This window comes from Balaenoptera ricei, chromosome 2 (assembly GCF_028023285.1).
Source record: "Balaenoptera ricei isolate mBalRic1 chromosome 2, mBalRic1.hap2, whole genome shotgun sequence".
NCBI lineage: Eukaryota > Metazoa > Chordata > Mammalia > Artiodactyla > Balaenopteridae > Balaenoptera > Balaenoptera ricei.
In genome coordinates this window covers 122,336,306-122,357,710 of record NC_082640.1, presented here as the reverse complement: position 1 = coordinate 122,357,710, position 21,405 = coordinate 122,336,306, and the positions used below count along the sequence as shown (strand labels likewise).

The 21,405-nt window shown below is 37.7% G+C and overlaps 1 protein-coding gene across 4 annotated transcripts in view; it reads right to left on the bottom strand.

The window, feature by feature from the left end:
• The window catches only part of AKAP6 (A-kinase anchoring protein 6), a 574,354-nt gene that overhangs the window by 138,941 nt on the left and 414,008 nt on the right, over window positions 1–21,405 (bottom strand). The gene's annotated exons all lie outside the window — the stretch shown is intronic.

The window sequence follows — 21,405 nt, the reverse complement described above, 5'->3', positions numbered from 1 at the left end:
TTTCTATCAAACCAAGGCCAAAAGAATGCTGAATAATATTTGGCATGGAAATGTATTGAATAGATGCTTTATTTATTGCAGCTGTTGTGATCCCTGTGGCTTTAGAGTTCCCTAGAACACCAGATGAGACGGGGAATGAAGTCTTCTCGGTGGCATGCTTGCCTATGGTGAAGGGGAAAGGGCAATGATGAGTTATGTGCACTGTGGACCAAAGGAGCTCTTATTTTCTTTTGGCGCGCTTCACTAAATCCAACACATCCGTTAACATTTCTCAATAGCCTTAACACTTCTACTTCTTTATAATTTAATTATATATTCTGGGTCTGGGTCAGCTGTTGGGTAGTTGCCAGAATTCTATAACATGTAGTAAAAGCAAAGTCAGACATGACCTCCTACTCTTTGTGTCCAGTGCCAACCAAAGCCTTTTGCCTGGTCTCTGGTTTTACAGACTCAACCATGGAAAAAAAGCGAGAGTGTTACAAAGTAGCAGCTGCTTAAAAGGGCAAATCAGGACTCTGTAAAGGAAATGGGTAGCTTATGAAATGTAAGATCTCAAACCATTCTAGAGTTCGTATTTTGTTGCTTTCCACAAGCAGCTAATTATGAATGTTCTAGATACTGAGGAAGAACTTTAAAAATGCTAAAATTACTATACCCATATAACTGAAGTTTCTGAAATCAATTAAGAACTGCAATCTATGTATTGGTTCATGTAAACTCTTCTTACCCAAACTAATTGGCTTGAATAAGAATAGACTCAACTGGATTAAGAATTACATCAAACAGTATAAACAAAGGATAATGTTACATGGAGTACATTCAGTATGGGAAGAGGGGTATGGCTGATGGAAAAGCACAAAGGAAATACTAGATTTAGTGTTATTTGGCATATTTATTAATAGATAGTGAAAGAGGAGGTATGGAGCATATTAATGGCAACACAGAAGAGTGCCAACTCAGAGGTTTGCAGATATCACAGAATTTGGAGAAATGATACGTACAGACCTAAGAATATTTTTTAACAGTTCGGGGGGAGGTACATGAAACTGAATAGAGGGAGTCAATGATTAGAAAAAGACAACAGAATATATCTTTCAAAAGAGCATACAATATTCTTAAGTAACTAAATATGAGATAACTGAGAGATACTGAACAATAGTCAAAGAACTTAATGCAACTAGAGATTATCATACTAAGTGAAGTAAGTCAGAAAGAGAAAGAGAAATACCATATGATATCACTAAAATATGGCACAATGAACCTATCTACAAAACGGAAACAGACTCATAGACATAGAGAACAGACTTGTGGTTGCCAAGGGGGGGCGGGGGAGAGAGAGGGATGGACTGGGAGTTTGGGGTTAGTAGATGCAAACTATTACATTTAGAATCGATAAACAACAAGGTCCTACTATATAGCACAGGGAACTATATTCAATATCCTGAACCATAATGGAAAAGAATATAAAAAAAGAATGTCTGTGTGTGCATAACCGAGTCACTTTGCTGTACAGCAGAGATTGCCACAACATGGTAAATCAACTCTACTTCAATAAAATAACAGTAACAATAATTTTAAAAAAGAACTTAAAAACAATCTTTCCAAATGCTACCCCCCCAACCCCTCCTCTCCTCAACGCTATAGGGATACTGAGGAGGACATCCCACACAAGGTATTCTATTGGTAACCCCATTAAAATACTGAATCTGCACCATTAGATGCCAAGGGGCATGTCTGATCCCCAGAGGTTCCCATTAGTTTTTAACCACCCTAAGGTAGCAAACTGGACCACTGCTTGTTCTGGGTAAAGATTTCACAAATGTGTGCCACTGGTCACAAAAAGCATCATCAAGAGGGAGGCCAACTTAATATAGACTCATCACTACTATAGAAGAATAATTGAAGTTCATCCCTTTGAGATCCTAGGCCATTTCTGTGCTCAGAGGGAAACACCTCTCATGAGAGGGATACATGGAAAGGAGTTCAGAGAACAATGCTGAGAGCAACTTGAAAAATAACTAGTCACCTTACAAAAGTGATTGAAATGTTGTTAATCTAAGCCTTATATTACACAATATCTCAAAGGCATTTGACAGAGGAAACTTCCCTGTACTAACAAGGAGATGAATTAGATGGCCCAGGTCTTTTCTATCCATCTCTATTTCTATCTCTGCTTTCAGTAATTCATTCCTCAACGTGATGATAAAAATAGAACCAAAGTTGCTTCTTCTGCTAAGGTTGAATGACTTTGCCAGTCTAAATCTCTCTGCAAACTGTCTTAACTTTTTCTCATACTGTATCTTAGTCCAAAGGTAAATTTTTAAGAAAACGATTTGAAGAAACTATAGTTCTTAAAAAAATAGTAACACTGAATCTTTGGTTAAAAGAATTTCATTTCTTAGCATCTATGACAATTGTGGATACTTTTAAAAGTGACTACATTTTACAAATGGAAACTAGGACATTAAATAATATTACTGATCCTACTAATCAATCAATGGGATTGATTGTAATCAATGGGATTTAGCAACTTATTAAGGAAAATACAAAGGAACAAGAGGGAATAGACTCAGTGACAGATCCACCTCTCACTTCCTGGTAGGTGCCATCAATGGGAGTAGGAATATAAAAACAGCAGTACAGGTGAATGGAACAAATGAGCTGGAATTGAGTCTTTTGGTTTGAGGTACTGGTGTGATTCCCCAAATGAGATGTTCAGCAAGCAAGTGGAAATATTAAGACTGAAATATAAACCCAGAGGCAATGGTTGACATTAGGAGAGGAAATGAGAATGCCATGGGAGATGGTATATAATGAGAAGAGAAAAAGAATCAGTTCTCACTTATTCTAATCTAGGCCTGCATTTCACCTTAGCTGACCTAATGCGATGGATTCTCAAACACTCTCCCTCCCTCTTTCTCCACCATCCCCAAATCTGTTTTATAGATAGTTCATTGATCTTTTTGAATCACATCTGGGATCACTGGTTGTTGTTATTTCAGGGCTTAATTCTGGATCCCTTTTCTTTATTTATACTCTCTTCCACGGCTTTCAATGCCATCTATGTAGTAATGGCCTCCTATTCTCTCCTCTGAGCGCCATACTTACCTACCCAATCAATCACCTGACATTGCTAATTGAATTTACTGTCGGCATAACTGTTTAAAACACTCTCCATTCTCAGCCTTATCGTGTGCCCCGAAACTTTGTTCTTAGGACTCTCCCGTTAAATAAATGGCACCATCTGTTGCTTAGGTCAGAAACTTGAGAGTCTTCCATGACTCCTCTTCTTCATTTTCCACAGCCAGTTACTCCCTAAATTTTGTTGATTCCTCTTTCAAAATGTCTCTCCAGTCTGTCTTCACAGTCTGCATTGCTGCCAGACTGGTCCCAGCCTTCATCATCTCTCCCCTGTAGTATAGCAATTATCTTCTAATATGTATCTCCCCTCACCCATGCCTGCCCCTCTAATCTCTTCCCTTACAGTACCAGAGTGGTCTCTATAAAACGTGAGTTGGTTTCATACTGCATTCAGATCTAAAACACAAACTTCTTCCATGGCTCATTAGATTTGGTTCCTGCCTGTCTCAGACCTCATTTCCTACTTGTCTCCCTCTTGATCACTATGCACCGTCATGCTTGCCTTCTCCCAGTTCTTTAAACAGCTCTTTCCTGTCTCAGGACCTTTGCACATACTGTTCCCTTTCTCTGGAACATTCTCTTTCTAACATCTTCTCATCCTTTAGCTCTCAGCTGACATGTTACTTCTCAGAGAGGCCTTCCCTGACCACCCTATCAAAAGTAGATCCACTCTTTCTCCATTTCGGAACAGTGTTAATTTCCTTCACAGCACATATCACAACTTAAAATTCTTACATTTGCTGGCTTACACTTTTTCTGTCTCTGTCTCCAGACTCTAAGCTCCATACAGGGAAACTGTCTGTCTGTCTCCTCAGCCATTTTGTATTCCCAGCACCTTGGCAGTATCTGGAACATGATAGGGGCTCAGTAAATAATTTATTACTCATATATTCACTGAGCCTTTACCATGTGTCAGGAACTGCACCAGGGACTGTGGGTACAAAGAAGAACAAAACATAGCCCCTTTCCTCAAGGGACTGCAGTGTAGTGGAGGAAAGAGCCATGCCAACAGATACCTACAAGTGTGCCAAGTGAAATGATTGTGGGGGAAGATGGGAAATAAAACAACTAATTGCCTGAAGGTGAGGAGTAGGCAGTAAAGGCTTGATAGAGGTGGCATTTGAGCCAGATCTGGGAGTATGGCTATGACTTTGTCAGGTAAAGAAGCAGATGAATATAGGCAGAGTACCTTATTTGTTCACAGGCCCAGAGTTATGAAAGGATGTGGCATGTTCAGAGAATGATGGCTGGAGTATTGGGGGCATTTGGACGAAGAGGCTAAAGTAGAAGGGGATAGGCTATGGAGGATGTCAGGTTAGGGAATCGGAACCCTATCCAATGACCTGCCAACAAAAGATGACATTGTTTCTGTGATGGCCTTATCTTCCTCCATCTCCCTTTTTCTGTCATGGGAACATAGCTGTCTGATGGATTAGTCCAAATATGCTCATAAAGTTCCTACCTCCTGGTGTACTTTGAGAACATTGCATTGAGAAGGGAATCAACAGCTTCCATGAGGCCAGAAGCCCAGCATCGCAAACAGGGGGAATGCCTAAGAGATTCTATTAACTCGTATCTCTCTAGTAAACGTTTAACATAATGTTATGGACTCAGGACACACAATGTCATAACTTTTCAATTTGTAGGTTGAAGCCTTAAACCCCAATGTGACTGTATTTGGAGACAGGGTCTTTAAAGAGGTAATTAAGGTTAAATAGATTACAAGGGTGTGGCCCTAATCCAACAGGACTGGTGTCCTTATAAGAAGATGCAGAGCGGTCCCACAGAGAAAAGGCCATGTGAGGACACAATGAGAAGGTAGCCAGTCATCTGCAAGCAAGGAGAGAGGCCTCACCAGAAATTCAACCTGCCAAACCTGCCAACATGTTGATCTGGGACTTCCAGCCTCCAGAACTGTAAGAAAGAAATAAATAAATCTGTTGTTTAAGCCACCTAGTCTGTGGTATTTTGTTATTGCCACCCTAGCAGACTTATACACATAATAAAGTTAGAAACACTGCCTTCTCATCTGAGGTTTAATACAATTGCTTTGCCGCTTATCATTGTTAGTATGTTTTCCCCTTTTATTTTGTATGCACCTATAGCTTAAATCACTACAGATACTCCTTCAAATTTAGACTACAAATTAATAATTTAATCAGAACACAAGCCAGTGTTCTAAAATATTTTATTTAAATTTGGCTTGGTATGTGGTGATCCAAATTCAACAATCTTCTCCAGGGCCTGAATAATTACTCAACCATCTACCTTCCTCTGATATTGTGTCTAACGACAAAATAGTTAGCCCATGAAAAATTTGGTGGTGGGGAGGTAAGTTTCAGTTATTCTAACAGTCTTTAAGGATTAAACACATACTTACTTTTATAATCACATATAGACATATGCCTTATCCTTGTCCTAAAAAGCACTGATTTAGTTAAGAAATATCAATTATTTCATTATCACTGCATGTCACAGCCTCCTTTGTTGGGTTAAGTATCCTGAGAATGTTAAATAATTAATTTTACTCTTTCTTAACTCACGCCATTGTAGGTCTGCCTGCTCATTCATATTGTACTTCATAGCTTCCCACCACATCTACCCACCCACTTGCATCTGGGTCCACATCCTCTGCTTTCTCTCCTGTTTCTGTGGAAACAGTCCGTATTTCTATCCAAGACCAATCCCCTCTACTTAGGCACTAGACCTCCTCTTATCTATGCAAAGATTATCACCCCAGCAGCAAACCGCCCTTCTCCCTTCATCAAGTTTTTCTTCTCTACTATAATTATTCTCATTAGCACATTACCACCCCACCCCCAGATGCTGTTTCTCCCATGGTAAAAAAAATAAAAATAAAAAGGAAAAATAATCTCTAGACATCAGTTGATACCAATCTATCCTCTGGCTAAAGCTCCATTTCTCTGTTCTCCATTACAGCAAAGTCACTTTTACATATATTATCTATACTCACTATGTCCAATCCCTCTCCTATTTTCTCTTGAATACACTCCAACTAGGCTGTTGTCCAAATTCCCCAGTTGAGTACTCAGTCTTCAACCTATCCGGACATGCTCCAGCACGGCTTGTGGGCATGCTCTAGGGGCATTTGGTCTTGTTTGCATGCTAGCTCGGTCCCTAACCTCCCTCAGGTCTTGGCTGAAAATGTCATCTTCTTATTCAGGTCTTATTTGATCTTCTACTTAATACTTCAACCGACCCCCACCCCCCAGCAATCCTTATCATCCTTTATACATATTCACCATGTGTAGCTAAAATATGTAACTTATTTTGTATTGTCCATCTTCCCCCAGCAGACTGGAAGCCATGTGAGGACAGGCACTTTTATCTATGTATTCATTGCTGCATCTCCAGCACCCAGCACAGCACACAGTATGTGATAGGCACTCTATACAAATTAGCTGAATAGATTTTACTGAGTTTGAAAATCTAAAATGGTTTAAAGTCTACAAAGAAATAAAACAGATAGTTTGAAGGCTGTAGCCTCAGCTTGATTTTTAAAATAGTTGGCTTCATTTTCTCTTAGAAAGGAGACTATTTTTTTCTTTGACAGAAAATTATTGTAATATACAACTTGTTTACTTTTATCTAGGAAAAAAAGGAAGAAGAAAAGAAAAGCTTCTTTATTTCGAGTCATTTGGTAATATTTTATTCAGCTAATAGAGTGATCCTATACATCACATATTATATTAGAAACTAACCACGATGGTCTCACACTTATAGAATGAAAATTTCAGCTATTGTCATCATGCAGTACGCTGCACAATCCATTTCAAAATGAAGTTTTAAGTCTTCTGGGTAAGAACTTGTTTTAGTTTAATAAAATCTGATTTCCCATTAAAAAAGAGTCATTTGAGCTTTTGGAAGAAACATTAGCAATGTCACAGTTTGTAAGAATCCACACCAACTCAGGAAGACCATGGGGATCCATCAATACAATGCAGGGGAACTGTACTTTTTCTGACAATAATTTTGTCATTTGGGAATATCTTCCTACTTTCACTAGTTTTTTTGTTTTTTTTTTTAACCCTTTGATGCACTGTCTCTAATCACATGCCTTTTTCTCTTATTCCTTAGACAAATATTTACTATGCCTCCCCTCTTGCCTCCCCATAGTATCCTTCTCACGCAACTAGCCCAACTTGCTTCATTATTCTGGAAACACCTTCAGTCTCTAGACCCCCACAGGCTCTGACAGGGACTTTCAGGGTTGATTAGAATCTACACTTGGAAATCTCCCTGCTTTTGTTTGGCAGAATTCCTCATACTCACCCCAGGATTTAGCATTGTCACCTCTACAGTGTTTTCTTCCCCCAAGATCCCAGTTATTTTGTGCGTTTTTCCTTTTGCCATCACTGTTGGAGGTTCATAGTTTCCTGAAATAACTCATCTTTGGAATTGAATTCAAAGTGCATTTCCTTTGTCCAGAAATGAACTCTCTAAAGACATTTATCACACATCCATGATTAGCTACATTCTAACTAAGTACAAAGAATATTTGGCATTATAAAGGATGAGAGTGTCTCTCTTCAGCCCTGTGTGCACAACTGAATGGAGTAACAAAGCCTCCTTCTCCTACAGAGTTGGAGCAGGGAGTCATAGGACTAAGGAGCAATGTGTCTCTTTGGAGTAAAGCTGATTAAAGGTCTTCATTTCTTCATTTGACAAACATATTTTGGGAGTCTCTTATATGTAAGACATTGTACAAGATACACATCTGGGTCAGACACGGTGCCTGTTCTTAGGGAACCTAAACCTAGAATTACAGAAAATTATGTTACATAATAGGAGCTAAAATATTTATTCAAGGATATGACCAATATTACACTTTGAAAATGTTGTCAAAGAAACAGTAAGTTCGTTAGAATATTCTTTTTATCAATGGATAAGAAAGTTATAAAAGTATTTACATATATAAATATTTTCCCATTTAAAGTTAAATATACATTAAAAACTTAACAAGAATCTCAAAGCTATCTCAATATTATACTTAGCAAAGATTACTGTATATACTAATCTGTACATTAGGATATAAAACTTCTCTGACCATATTGGCAGCCCCAGAAAAACTAGCCTTAGGTTCCCAAGGTTTACTTATATTTATATTCATGGATAATTAAGTCAGGAAAACTGCAGAAGATAATTGATTTAAGTAAAAAATATTATATCTTTAAAAGGTCATCTTTATTTCTATTGACTTGGTGCTATTTGCAAACCATTAAAACCATTCACTGTAATGTTTAAGAAATTCAATTTTAAAGCTATATCCTTAATGATATTTGTTAAATGGTAAGCATTTAGACGAAGCAGAAAAATTAACATGAATGCTATTTTCATTATTTCTTCTGCATTTGTGTGTAAAGAAAAATGTTTCCTTCCTCCGTGTTAATGATAGATGAGATGTTTATTAAAAACAACGACAATAATGCCTCCACCTAACAAACATAAAGAACAAGTATATCACACAATCGCATTTGTGGATAGCCTTATCCACCACCACCCTCCTCCTCTTTGCAATGGAAGTAGTTAAAGCGATTAAAAATTCAGCATCTTATGTCATGAGCTAGGGTGGGAAGGGAGTGTGATTACACTGTGTGGACTGGAGGGGATGATTAGAATTTCGATGTTTCTCCATTACTGTTTCCTTAGCAAATCTCTGCACAATGACACAGGCATCAAGTCTGTGTTTATATTCTTCAGCTGTATCCTTATTCCCATCTTCCAAATTCCACTACAGCAAATCCTTATGTACTTTCTGGCAGAAACTAAAAATTAAAGATGTATAATGTGAAGATACAATCTTAGTTTCTCTTGCCCTGCAGGACTGGCAGTTCCTTCCCAAGTACAATTATGTTGGCAAATGCTGCTATTAACTCTGTGACTACAATGTGCACTCCAGTTCCTTTGAAATTCTATAAAATAGTTGTCCTTAGATGGTGATAGAAAGGAAGGAATGAAGCAGGAACAACAAGAATTACTTTACATACTAATAATAACAATTTAGCTATCAAAACAGAACTGAACAAGTCTGCCTTTATACTGTTCTTTTAAAAATTTAGCCTCCTAGGGTTCTAATAATCAGGGCCTATGGTTCAGGAATGCACGGTAGCACTCAGCTCAGTGCCTGTATCCTCATTTCAAAGAGAATCATTCAAACCGACATCCACCCTGTCAAGAGTCTTGACTTTGAGCTGCTAATGTAGAATAAAAATCAATATAAATTTTGATCATTTGATGAATATTTACTTCTTTCTTTAGTGTTTGGGGATTTAGAATTGAAAAGTGCTGAATCAAGTCATTTTATTTTTTTGTGTTTGTGCCAACACCAATTTACTACCCTCCAGAAAGTTCCTGAACAAGATGTCTCAGGTGGCACGCATGTTGGTTTTTCCTGTCAATCATAACAGTATGTCAGTAGGGAACCATAATCATTTCCCTTTCATACTCTTAGTGTTCCAAAAAGGAATATTTTGATTACATCCCTGGAAAAGGTAAACTTTCTCATTTAGACACACTATTGTGAGCCTGGGTGTCTGTTGGTTTTGGCATTCGGTTGAGCCTCAATTGATACAATCTATTAAAAGTTAAACACTTTATCTTAGGCTCCAAGGATCTTGCACAATAAATAGAGTTTCCAACTGGTTCCTCTACAAGCAATATTCAGTATCACCCCCAAGACAAAAGAGATTTTATAGAAGCTGTCATCTTTCTCGTGCATTTTCTGAAAAATAACAAGAACATATCGACTAATCACTCTAATCAGCAGACCGACTTCACAATAAAAAAGACCTTACATTTTCATTATAAATAAAAAGAAAATGCACTACAGACAAATAAGTCTAAAAAAACTTGACAATTAAAATGTGATTCCAGGGACTTCCGTGGTGGTCCAGTGGTTAAGACTTCACCTTCCAAAGCAGGGGGTGCGGGTGCGATCCCTGGTTGGGGAGCTAAGATCCCACATGCCTCGCGGCCGAAAAACCAAACCATAAAACAGAAGCAATACTGTAACAAATTCAATAAAGACTTTAAAAATGGTCCACATCAAAAAAATCTTAAAAATAAATAAATAATAAATAAAATGTGATTCCAATGTAAGTCTAGTTATATGAGTAGAGTAGCATGTCACCATTTGTATTATGATACCTTGATATATGTAACAAAAGCTTACTATTCTTGCAGAATATTTCCATAGTGATTTTTAAAAGAATGGTCTTTCCTAATTTGAAAAAGACTAACTGCAAACACCAAAAAGGTAAGCTATTCTCATTTTTTAAAAAATCTCACATATGACATAGTGGCAGAAGATTCAATATTAAGGAGACATTTTTGGTGGTGCCTTATAAATTAAATAAAAATGGCAGCAGCTGCTTTTCCCAAGGATGATCTAGCCCTGGACAATCACTAGATATTATATAGACAGATGTTTTAAATAAAATAAGTATTTAGATTGCTAGATACCTTGCTAGATATGAAGGCAATTATAGGATGTCTTTGTTAAATTACATTTTTCATTTTTGTGAGGGAAAAAAAGAATTGTCCTGGAAACAGTACTGACAGGAAATGATCCTATATCTAAAACAGCTGGAGACTGTAACTAATATAAATTTACTTGAAAATAAAAATGCTGTGTGCCTCTGGAGACATGCAGTAACATGCCATAAAAACAGATGAGAATATAAAAGTATTTAAAAGGAGAGAAAACACATTTTATCTAGATATTATACTGAGATGTGATTCACTGATAAATGAGAAATATTTGAAGATGAAGAAAAGAAAGAAAATCAGAAGTCATTTAAAAACTTAGATATTTTATTTAAAACCATGTTTGTAGGAAATATAAAAATAATTTTCTAGGGAAAACGCTTTGCTTTTCAATATATTGGTTATTAATTAATTTACTAAAGTCATGATAAAAATGTAAAGGCAGATAATACTGTTTAATTAGGAAATTCTAATGAAAGCAGAGGATGCTTACCATGAGTAAGGCAAGGACCCCAAATGCTGAATAAGAACATTGGAGTAAATCTCAAAGCCGTGTATAAGAGCCTCCATAAAAAAACTCTCACTACCTTTGTCCATGATCCCCATCCCTACTCTTGTTAGCTGTTGAATTAGAAAGATATCTGATGTACTAATACATATCAAATATTCACAGGCATTAACATTAACAGAGCACCCATCTCTAAGTTCATGAATTTCAATATTCTTCACTTAAAGATTGAAATACATTGATCTACAAGATAATTTTAAGAAAGGCTAATGGATGGAAATCTGTTTTCACAGCAGCGGTGAGGAGAGCCTGCAGACCCCCAAGTCTTGAGTGTCCACCTCCCTCATCTCCACCTAAGACTCATCCTGGCCCTGCTCCCAGGGGTCTGGGTATCAGGCAGGAGGAGATCACGTGAAGCTGGGTTTCCTTTGGGGCCCCAATTTGCACAGCCAGAAAAGACCTCAGAGCCCCAGAAGTTAGCTTATCTTGTCAACAGGGAAGGAGACCCAACAGGAGGAAAGTAGTATGAGGAGAATAAAGGCAAGTGGAAGAGCAAGGGAAAAAAGCAAGTGTGATGATGAATGTGAAGAATGGTTATTACAAACCCAAAATGGAATGTTCTTAAATAAAATCTTGACTTAAAATTCTTTCGTAGGCTGAAGTTGTAATATGCTTAAAAGTGAAACTCTAGAACCCAAACTAAACTCAAAACATATTTGTTATAGACTAAATATTTGTGTCCCCCCTCCCCCAAAATTCATATGTTGAAACCTAACCCTCAATGTGCTGGTGTTAGGAGGTGGGGCCTTTGGTAGGTGATTAAGTCATGAGGGTGGAGTCCTCATGAATTGGATTAGTGTCCTTATAAAAGAAACCCCAGAGAGCTCTCTTGCCCTTCTGACATGTGAGCACACAGTGAACCAGGAAGCGGGCCCTCACCAGACCCTGAATCTGCCAGTGCCTTGATCTTGGACTTTCCAGCCTCCAAAACTGTGAGAAATAAATTTCTGATGTTTAGAAGCCACCCAGTCTATGGCATTCTGTTACAGAAGTCCGAACAGACTAAGACAATATCCAATAATTCTTCCCTCCTTTCTACAAGTTCACCAAGTATTAAAAAGAGCTACTGGGGCTATTTTCTGGTAAATCTGTGACAGAGCCACACACTCACATGCACACACACACACATACATACACACCTGCACAAAACTTTGCAACAGTAACTCCCATGCATTTATATCATCTTCATTACTACATAGATTGATCACCACTGCTGCTTACAGCTTATAAAGGTGGGCTTGTTGCTTAGTTGTTTCTGAAAATACTCACTAGCTTATTGTTATTATATCTGGAAGAGATAGAAAAAAATACAAATACACATTTTATTTCCTCTTCGAAGGCTTGATTCCTACCCATCAGGCATACCGCTGCTCTAAGTAAGGGATAAATTAAGCAAAATTATATCCTCCTTCTTTCTCCTCACTTTTGCTTAACTCTTTTTCTCATCATTATATTAGGACCAGAGTGAAAAAAATGAACTATTGCTATCTCCTAAGCCAAAAGACTAGTTATAAAAAGAATTCCTAAACATTGCTCTGTCCACGGCTGACAAATTACAACAGACTGCTCCATTATTATTTTATATTTCCATTATTCTGTATTTCCCCCTTATCGATAATACAATAGTAGATATCAGATATTATGCTCAAAATCTATTTAAAGGAAAGATCTGACCTAGCCTCAACCAGTGTGGTGCAGACATATTTTCCCTTGGGTATCAGAGTCTTCAGGGGCCTGCTGTTTCTGGCCTTTGCTGTCTGTCATTCCTTCCAAGCTGCTCTCACCCTCACCCACACATTCCAGCTATACTAGGCTTCTTTCAATTCCTTGAATGAACACTAGCTCCTTCCCATGCTATCCCCTCTCCCTAAAATTTTCCTCCTTCCTTCTTCATATGGCTATCATCTTCATATCCTTTAGTTCTGTTTAAATATTACTTCCTTCCCTGATCATCTCACTGAAGATAGGTATCTCCTATTATTCTCTTTCTCAGGTCGTATTTATTTTCTTCCTAAATTTATTATATCTTTCAATTATAGTTATTGGACTAAATGTTTTTTTTTTTTTTGCTTATTTACACACTTGCTTTTTCTGATCCATATCCCAGTGAAATGTAAATTCCACAAGGGCAGAGACCTTATCTTTCCTCTTCATAATTGTATCCTCAATGTCAGAAAATTGTGTGCTGATTGAATGAACGAATGAATGGGTTGTTGAGTGAAGGCTCATGAACAATCCTTCAAGGAAGCTTAAAGGAGAGGCGATGTCCTGGTAGAAAGCAGAGATCCTTGGCCAGTGCTGCAAACACCTCAGGTTGCCAATCTGAGTGGCAAGATATAAATGGTGGCATTTAAAGACTTCCTGAGCTGTGACAGGATGAATATCCTTAAAAGGGATGCTTTTTTTTTTTTTAAAGAATATTTATTTATTTATTTATTTATTTATTTATTTATGGCTGTGTTGGGTCTTCGTTTCTGTGCGAGGGCTTTCTCTAGTTGCGGCAAGTGGAGGCCACTCTTCATCGCGGTGCACGGGCCTCTCATTATCGCGGCCTCTCTTGTTGCGGAGCACAGGCTCCAGACGCGCAGGCTCAGTAATTGTGGCTCACGGGCCTAGTTGCTCCGCGGCATGTGGGATCTTCCCAGACCAGGGCTCGAACCCGTGTCCCCTGCATTGGCAGGCAGACCCTCAACCACTGCGCCACCAGGGAAGCCCCAAAAGGGATGCTTTGACCAAAGTCTCCTGAGATTCCTTCAGTTTAAAATAGATTGGGATTGTCTAAGAATTGCAAACAAGAAAACTTGTGGGGGCAACGAAGCCTCTATGTTACACATTTTAATTTAAAGTGATGATGCTTAATTTTAGCAGGTCTTATGATACTTTAACCCTGAGATAAAATACTTAGTTGAACTAAGAGAGAAAAAAAAGTGTCACTACTTAAGATGACTATTACCACAAAATTGCTAAGTAAAAAGAAAAAATAACGCATTTCACTTGCTTTTTAAAAGAGAAACTGTAGTTCATCTGAGGTTGATATGAGGAAGCTCTATAGAAAGGAAATGTCAGTTAAAAATATGGAAGGAAATAACAGAATTAGAAAACTGGCATTTCACAATCCCCAAAGAAATCATTGATTCCAACAAGAATCATCAATGGATTCTAAAACCATTAAGCAAAGCTTTGATGGAGAACTAAATATTCACATGATGTCAAAACACTGTCCTACAGATTACCTGCTAATTATAAGGAAAATCTGATGTCTATGAAGAAGATATTTGGCTGTCACCACTTTAGCATCACAGAGAGTGGACAACACAACTTGATGAGATGCCATATGAAGCATACATGCCAAAACCATTTAACCTGAATCCAAGGAAGCCTCTGGACCAAATTTACAGGTTATAGGAAATAGGGGCTAGGGGGAAAAGTTACAAGACACCATGAGGAAGCAATCAGACAAATCTAGAACATAAAACATTTCACAAAATGATTCACCTGTTCCTTCAAATTGGTATTTAAAGGCTTCTGGGACTTCAATTTGAGTGGAGTTTTTTTCCAGTTTTATTGAGAAATAATTGACTTCCATCACAGTATAAGTTTAAGGAGTATAACATGATGATTTGATTTACATACATACTGTGAAACGATTATTGCAATAGGTTCAGCCAACATCCATCATCTCATATAGATACAATAAAAATAAAAGAAAGAAGAAAAGAAAAAAGAAAAAAAACCTTTCCTTGTGATGAGAACTCTCAGGAGTCACTCTCATAACAACTTCTCTATATATCATACAGCCATATTAACTATAGTCATCATGCTGTACATTATATCCCGAGTTCTTATTTATCTTATAACTGAAAATTTGTACCTTTTTGGCCACCTTCCTCCAATTCCCCCTCCCCCCACCCTTTGCCTCTGGAACCACATGTCTGATCTCTTCTTTTATGAGTTGTTTTTTTTTTTATTACACATATAAGTAAGATAATACAGTATTTGTCTTTCTCTCTCTGACTTATTTCCCTTAGCATAATGCCTTTAATGTCCATCTATTTTGTCACAAATGGTAGAATTTCCACATTTTTATGGCAGAATAATATTCTATTTTGTAGAACTTCTTTATCCATTCATCCACTGATGGACACTTAGGTTGTTTCCATGTCCTGACTATTGTAAATAATGCTGCTGTGAACATGGGCGTGCAGGTACCTTTTCAAGTTGGTGTTTTCATTTCCTCTGGATATATTCCCAGAAGTGGAATTGTTAGATCATATGATAGTTATATATTTAACTTTTTGAGGCTCCTCCATACTGTTTTCCATAGTGGCTGTACCAATTTACAATCCCACCAACAGTGCACAGGGGTTCCCTTTTCTCCACATCCACGCCAGCATTTGTTATCTTGTCTTTTTGATGGCAATTCTAACACAATGATATCTCATTGTGGTTTTAATTTGCATTTCTCTAATAAATGACTAGTGATGTTGACCATCTTTTCATGTACCTGCTGGCCTTTCATATGTCATCTTTGGAAAAATGTCTGTCAGGTCTTTGCCCAGTTTTTAATTAGGTTATTTGTGGTTGGTCTTTCTTTTCTTTTTTGCTGTTGAGTTGTATAAGTTCTTTATATATTTTAGATATTAACCCTTTATCATATATATGGTTTTCAAATATTTTTGTGGAGTTCTGAAATAGAAAGAAACATGTTGAAATAAAAGACGACAGTGAGGAGCAAAGTCATTTTATATTAGCGTTAAATGCGCTGCTGTCCTTAATGTGTTACTTTGAAGCTTGAGAACCATCCCTAAGAGAGAACTGTATTTTTCTAATGATAAACATCTTGCTTTTAGTCAGAATCCCATACACATAGTGAAACTTTCCACTATTTTATTGGATATTTAAAAAGAAATATAAGATTTTATATTTTATATAATTAGAATTTTTTCAGAGTTCCATCCCAAATAATCTATTCTTCTATGAAACAAATATTGATTTTGTCCTGTTACTTGAACCAGTATGCAAATTAACAGGTTTATTACATGTGGTAAACCTGGGTTTACTATCTCTCACCTATATCAGTTCACTATTCACTGGGTATCTGGATAAATGCTTAAAACGTCATTGAGAATAATGTTGTGCTCAATCAGGAATCACTTGCTAATAGGATATTGATACTCTGATAATACATTTATACTTTCATGGTTATGTGATTTCACATACATTTCTCCGTTTGGCAATTATAAAAATCTTGCGCCGTGCTCAGGTAGATCAGGTATTATTATCCCCACTGAAGAGATGCAGATGCCAGAGATCAAATAAATTAGATTGTCCATAATCACATAGCTAACGAGAGGAAGAGCCAGGGGTTTCTGGCTCTAAGTCTAGTGTTTCTTCTACTAACCATCCCAGGTATCCTCTCTAGCCAGCAGTCCTGCAACCATGATTTCCAATCCCTAACCAGTCTCTGACTAAGGCAACTAAAACAGCTGGGGTGTGGCACAAAGGTACCTTGCGTAAGGTATGCACATCAGTCAATTTCGGCAAGGCTCAATGTAACTTGTCCTGTGATTCTTGGACTCAGTCAAAACTCTCTGCTCCTTTACCTCCAGAAATGATACTGATTATGCAACTTTAGTGGCTGTGCACCACTGCGGTGCCCGCACACTCCGATTACCTGGCCCTGGTACAGCTCCCCTCTCAACCACCTTGTCACTCCTTCCCTTCACACACCCTGCATATTGTGAGCAATGCAGCCTCACTGCAAGGAATTTTTCTTGCCAATTTTGCTGACTGATCCCCAACTAGTAACAACCTGTTATCATTATCATGATGTATTGATACGAAGGGTTCAGAGGGGTCCTGTGATAACTTAGAAATTTAGGGCCAGGGTTGCACCACATGTTGAGCTCTTGACTTTCCTACATTCATTTTGTCCCCCTGCTATTCCTTTTTGGAGACATTATCCCTGTTCCCTTCTGACCTCTTGCTCCCTGCTGGTCAAAGATCCCCTGGCACCTACTCAGACTTCTCTTCCTTTCCCAACACATGGAGGCTTGCACATACCAACACCGGCTTCATGGAGCAATTAAGGCCTTATCTGGTAACCTATGAGATAATCTGTCCTAGTCTTGTAGCATCAGTGGCCTTTGCCTCCCCCGATTCTAGTTATCGGTCCCCTAGGGCATGTTGTCCTCACTGTTCTATTCTGTAGAAAATAATAAGTTCTCCGGATGAAACATCAGTCTCCCTATGGTGAGTCTTTTATTTTTTTTTTTAACATCTTTATTGGAGTATAATTGCTTTACAATGGTGTGTTAGTTTCTGCTTTATAACAAAGTGAATCAGCTATACTTATACATACATCGCCATATCCCCTCCCTCTTGAGCCTCCCTCCCGCCCTCCCTATTCCACCTGTCTAGGTGGTCACAAAGCACCAAGCTGATCGCCCTGTGCTATGCGGCTGCTTCCCACTAGCTATCTATTTTACATTTGGTAGTGTATATATGTCCATGCCACTCTCTCACTTTGTCCCAGCTTACCCTTCCCCTCCCCGTGTCCTCAAGTCCATTCTCTACGTCTGCATCCTTATTCCTGTCCTGCCCCTAGGTTCTTCAGAACCTTTTTTTTTTTTTAGATTCCATATATATGTGTTAGCATACAGTATTTGTTTTTCTCTTTCTGACTTACTTCACTCTGTATGACAGTCTCTAGGTCCATCCACCTCATTACAAATAACTCAATTTCGTTTTTTTTATGGCCGAGTAATATTCCATTGCATATATGTGCCACATCTTCTTTATCCATTCATCTGTCGATGGACACTTAGGTTGCTTCCATGTCCTGGCTATTGTAAATAGAGTTGCAATGAACATTGTGGTACATGACTCTTTTTGAATTATGGTTTTCTCAGGGTATATGCCCAGTAGTGGGATTGCTGGGTCGTATGGTATTGCTATTTTTAGTTTTTTAAGGAACCTCCATACTGTTCTCCATAGTGGCTGTATCAATTTACATTCCCACCAACAGTGCAAGAGGGTTTCCTTTTCTCCACACCTTCTCGAGCATTTATTGTTTTATGGTGAGTCTTAAAAGCTAGCAATTATGAAAAGTTAGGTGATCCTTGTGAGAAAGTGGGAGAGTGAGCATTGAGACATAGACAGTCAAGGACAAATGGCTAGAGTGAAAAAAAAAAAAAAGAAGAAGAAATACAGTGACAGAAATAGCCCAAAAGCCTTTTTATATTTCATGTAGGTTCTAGAAAAATCATGAGATAGTAAATTAAGAAAGATGTATGGTGAATTAAATAGTTCACCTTCCTCACTCCAGTTTAATTAGTGTTTCCATATTCTCTGTGAGCACATAACCTTTCCATATACCCTCAAAATCGTATGTTTTAAATATTATTCACAAGGTGGTGATGAATCAACTATCTTCCTAAAGTGGATTCCAGGTTCATGTAAGCCTCACTGACACCTCTAAAAAGTTTGTTCTTATTTAGCACTTGCGGAAAAAAGCAAGTTAATTTTCTATAATCATTTTTTTCCCTGTAAGCTTTTTACCAGGCGCGAAAATCACTTATTTTCAGAATTCCCTCAAACCCCTGGGCTGGAAGGTAGTGTTCCAGCCAACTCCTTTCTCCCACCACCAAAACACTGACATTTCTTTCCAGGCTTTTTGAGTGATCGCCTCACAATTAGGAAAACCCCAGTACACCCTTCAGGTTGTCACTTCCTACCAGATGTTTTCCAGCTGTTCCCAATGTCTTTCTGCTAATGCTCTGCCATCTGCCACCTTAATGGTGCCACAATGGAGATTAGATGCTTTGGTGACTTTACTCTTAGACTTGTAAAGACCTGGCCCATTGCCTCATCATGAGAAATCTGATCTGCATAGTTGTCACATTTCTCCAAATAGTTGTTGTATTTATCTCAGCTGCTAACTAACCAACATTGAGCCAATTGTGACACGAAGTATGTAAGCACTCACTATCACCTCTAAGCCTGTATCACTCTTCATTAATGGACACATTCACTTCTCATTTCCAGCAATCATATGTCCTGCCATCAAGACGACACCTGACATCTTCTTGCCCAAAAAGTACTATTATTTTTTCCTTAAAATTTTTTTTTAAATCAGCAGGATGGTAAGCAGTTACGTGTCTTTTTGTCACCTTTCTGGTTATACCTTACACATGGAAATCTTATGCTCATTTGATATTCTCCACAGCTGAATGAAGACAAATCCTGGTCCTCTGAGATCGACAGTCAGTTATGAGTCAAAGTCTGCCAAGGAACAGCAGTAACTGGTGCTTATTTCCAGAGCCTGTAAATCAGTGTGGGATCTATTTGTGTATACTTCTTGAGGAGATTACTGCTCCCTTCAATTATGTAGAGTAATGGAAACTATTTTTCTGAAACCATGATTATACTAGATGTCAAAAAGGTTAGCACCATTAGCTCATAATCCTTTCCCAAGACCCAGTGGGAATGGTTGTTACTGGGACTCCAGCAAACATAACACTAAGTTTCGGAGAAATGACATGCATACTAATTACAATGTACCTGTCTACAGGCCTCTATCTATATTTTTAATTCATTAATTTAAAATTTGGGCCCACTACAAGATAACATGTTATCTTCCAAGATAAAACAAGCCCTCTACAGCTCTCTTAAATTTATAGTTTATTTAAAGTATTCAATATTTGTGCTTATTGGGTCACAGGCCAGATCTGCATGCAAAATGGTCAGATTATAAACCTGGGACTAAAAGAGGGTGTTCACATCATCCCTGCCAGCGTAAACACAAGTCCTCTGATCTCATAACACTGACTATTCTATATTGAACAAGAAGCCTCTTCCCCATTTCAGCTCATATTTAACTGAAATTAACAAAGTCATCGATCTTTTATTTGACAAAGCAGTAAGATCCCAAACAGCAACTTCATGCTTTACCTGAAGCAGTCATAAATGTAGCAACAGTGCAATTGTCTGGCTGAAAGTTAAAAATTCACTCATTTCCACTTCAGTCAATAAAGGTATTTAGTTGTTTTGCAAACACTTAAAGAGTATCTTCAACTTAGAAAACATCCTAGCATCTTATCAGGTGTGCTGGGCCTTGTAAGGGATGGAGATAAGGCCTTTAAGGAGCTTCTAGTTAGCAAAAGACACAGATTGTAACAGGTAATTATAATGCAAGGCAGAATGGCATAAAAAAAATAAGAGCAACAAAAAGGAGCTAATAGTACATTGGAAATACGTGGAAGAGATGGTATTTCCACTGGGTCTTAGTGGATGAACAGAATTTTGACCAGCAGACAAGAAATAAATACTGTTAGGCTGAAAAGAGCCTTCAGAAATGAACTTACCAAACTCCACTGTACTTCATATAATCACTGATATTTTGCACCCCTAAGAGTGTTATTTAAGTTTTCAATGCAGTTAATTGAAACCCTACTAGATGCAAATCAAAAGTTTCAGCCTTAATTGAGATATTTTGAAAACTGAACCCACTGCTTCAGGCAGGTGCTACATGAGATTCCATTAATATAGGTAATTAACATTAGCCTCTGCTTTAATTAACATGCACACTTTAATTAGCAAAGCATTAACCAACATTAAAAAATCTGATCTTCGTGCATCACAAAAAACTGCAAAGTTATGACTACTATGTTATTTTTCTCCAAGGCTGTAAATCACAAAACAGCAATCACTTTTGAAGTACACACCAAATTTAAAATATTAAACAGGGAGATATATACAATATGAGTGAAAACCCTATCAAAATGAAAAAGAATGTTCTTTAGAAAATATAGAGCCAACAGCATTCACATTTTAAACATGAATTACATTATAATCTTTCAATGATCATTTGGAGGGCAGAAGACTTTGACTTAAAAGAATCCCCATAGACTGTTATCTTCCTTATATGAAATAAACAAATGACTATAATAGAGTTAACAATGTGACTACCTCCTAACCTCTTCTTATCCTTTCCAGGGACCAAAGAAAGCATCAGGTGTAATGTCATTTAATACCTAAGGTTTCAAACTAGCAAAAATTTCATTTTTAAAACAACCTATCTTGCCTTGTTTTATCTTAAAGAGCCACATGCATTGGAATAGTTCTTTACTGTCAACCTACCATGTACTGAACCACCAATAATTACTTACTAAGAACGTATTTTTGTTAAA